At 44.3% G+C, this 3046-nt stretch overlaps 1 pseudogene; it reads right to left on the bottom strand.

Annotated features, from left to right (window-relative positions):
* Window positions 1–1296: 1296 nt before the first annotated feature.
* On the bottom strand, window positions 1297–2734 carry LOC132015366 (DNA primase small subunit-like; annotated as a pseudogene).
* Between the last annotated feature and the right edge of the window lie 312 nt (window positions 2735–3046).

Genomic DNA, 3046 nt, shown 5'->3' with positions numbered 1-3046 from the left:
CGTCTGTCATCCCCAAGTCTTAAGTAAAGTTCTGTCAAATGCTAACAATAACAGAAAGACATTAGAGGTCAGGGGCCTGCAGGCAAACTCTGCCTTCAAAACCGAGACACGGGGAGACATCCGGATTACTTCACAACTCCAGTTGTCTCTCAAACAAGTCTGTTCAGACATCTTCAAATATGCATTTTAGCACTTCTCTCCGCCAGAGTGTTGACACTCCGGCTGGCTTCCCCAGGGCTGAGTGATGCCTCAGCGGGTCTGTGTAGCACTTTCCTGGTGCTCGGAGGCGCAGGCATCGCCAAGAGGCAGGAGAACGAGCCAGAAGAGCATTCCTGCTTCTCAATCAGTACCTTTTCTGTTTGCCAATCCCTCAGCACAAACCACTTAACACACGTGGACCAATCTGTCCAGACTTTCCAAAGATACAATGCTTGGGGGTGAGGGAGAAAGGACAGTCCCCCCCCCACCTTGGCTGTGACTTCCTATTCCCCTCCCTCTCAGCTCTGCCTGGGAAGATTCTGGGAGTGGACAAGAAAGCAGAAGCTCGGGGACCTCAGGGAAGCCAGAGGATGGGTCTCATGGACAGCCCGGGGCTGTGGCGGCCTGTAGGATCCACTGTCCTGCAAAGGTGTGGAACAGCAACACTCAGAATCTAATTTAGTCCCAGGCTGTGTTAATTCAGCAATTTCCTTTTAGCAGCCTTCTTATTTTGAAAATATTAAACCTACAGAAAAGTTAAAAGAATAGTATAATAAACTCCCAAATGCCCTTTACCAAGATTCACGAATATTTTACTACATGGGCTATGTATATATATTTTAAAAGATTTTATTTATTTATTTATTTGACAGACAGAGATCACAATAGGCAGAGAGGTAGACAGAGAGAGGAGGAAGCAGGGTCCCCAAGGAGCAGAGAGCCCGATGCGGGGCTCGATCCCAGCACCCTGGGATCACGACCTGAGCTGAAGGCAGAGGCTTTAACCCACTGAGCCACCCAGGCATCCCTACATGGGCTATATTATGTCTCTCTTAGACACACACAGACACACACATGTAAATCATTTTGGTACCGAACTATTTGAAAATAAGTTTCAGACACTCTAACACTACATCCCTAAACACTCAAGCACATATCTCTTAAGAAGAAGGACATTTCCTTACCTGTCCTTAGGACAACTCCCAAGTTAAGGACCTGTCACTGATACACTATAATCTTTTTTTTTTTTTTTTTTTTTGGTTTTTAAAAGATTTTATTTTTATTTATTTATTAGAGAGAGAGAGAGCATGAGTTGGGGGGAGGGGCAGAGGGAGAGGGAGATGCAGACTCCCCACTGAGCAGGGAGCCTGACCTGGGACTTGATCTCAGGACCCTGGGATCATGACCCTAGCCGAACACAGACACACAGCCGACGAAGCGACCCAGGCGCCTGAAGTATTTGATTCTTGAAGCTAGAAGATATCTACATTGGTTTGAGGAGAGCTGTTATCTTCAGAAGTCTTTCTGTAAATCACTCTTCTTGAGAAGTTCTCCTTTTCGGGATTTATCCAGGTTTGCAAGAAATTGTTCAAAAACTTTTATATAAGGAGCTAGACTGGTCTTCTTATAATCTCTGGTTCTACGTTTGATATCAGAATCGGCTTCATTTCCTTCTTTTCCCTCATCATTAGTGGAAATGGCATCCAATTCACGGCAGAGAGAGCTTATGGTTGGAACAGTAAATGGATCAAACTGTTCCACTTTCTGTAAATCAATAGGCACAGAAATACGACCTGTTCTAGGATGAAACACCAAAGGAGCTCTTCAGTAAATGATTGATTCCTTTGCTAATATTGATGTCCAGCCATGGGAAACAGTACTGGAGCATGATCTCCCATTCCGGCCAGGGTCCACATTTGTCATTTTTGGTACTATCCTGCAAGCTGATGGCTTTCATCAAATATTCCCAACGCTGAAGTGAATTGTGATACTTCGGGAAGTTTTGCTGAAGTGGCTCATGAATTGTTTCAGGAACAAGGGCTAAAATCTTATCCCAGCTTTCTTTATTTTCAAGAATATCTTGCTGACAAAAGGGTGAATTTTTTCACTTAGATGGACTTTCTTTTTAACATCTTGACCACCCTCTACAAGACTCAAATACTCAACTATCCCAGAACGTACTGCAGAGGACAGTTTTCTAACCGATTCATCACAGACCCAACAATGAACACCTCTCCTTCCAGAATATACCCAGAGACGATGCTTAAATCCAAAGTCCTCCTTCAGTGCTTGGTCGATTATGCGTATGGCCATCGTCACGAGGGTCCAGCACTGAGAACATATGTCTGCAGAACTACAACATCTCCTCACATCGTCATAGTCTGTCATATCAATGTCAAACACCAGTTCTTTTTCTTGAGCCTGGAAAGCTCACAGCTTCACTGTATTGTGCTGATTGGGTCTGTGGGAATATACCGCGCCTATATCAATCTTGTATGGATTCATTTTCTGCATCTCCTTTTCCAGCTCACTCTGGTTGTTGAAGGATTGGTAGCGAATGTAAATATCTTTCAATGTGAATGAAAATTCACAGTGTTGAAAGTAATTCTTTATTACTCCGCCATAGTTGAGCCAACAGTAGTACTGGGCATAGGGAAAAAGCCTCCGGTAATAAAGCTTAAGCAGTTCGGGCAGCTCGGCAGGGTCAAACGTCTCCATGGAAGGCTCGACTCACTGTCGTAGTACTGCAAAAATTGGCGGGGGCTGTCACTGATACACTATAATCTAATATACGGTCCTTATTCTAACTTTGCCTCTCCTCCCCTACTGTCTTCTGTAGCAGTTCCCCCCCACCCCAGGTTCAGTACTGATCCAGAATTATCTGTTGTGGTTTTTCTCTTTTTTTGTTTTTTGTTTTTTAAAGATTTTATTTATTTATTTATTTGAGAGAGAGAGAACACAGGCACGGTGTGTGCAGAGGGAGAGGGAGAAGCAGGCTCTTGGTGGAGCAGGGACTCCATTCCAGGATCTTAGGATCATGACCCAAGCCGGAGGCAGATGCTTAACT

This window comes from Mustela nigripes, chromosome 4, assembly GCF_022355385.1.
Source record: "Mustela nigripes isolate SB6536 chromosome 4, MUSNIG.SB6536, whole genome shotgun sequence".
NCBI lineage: Eukaryota > Metazoa > Chordata > Mammalia > Carnivora > Mustelidae > Mustela > Mustela nigripes.
Note: the sequence above shows the minus strand (reverse complement) of the source record. Positions and strands in the feature narration are given on the sequence as shown.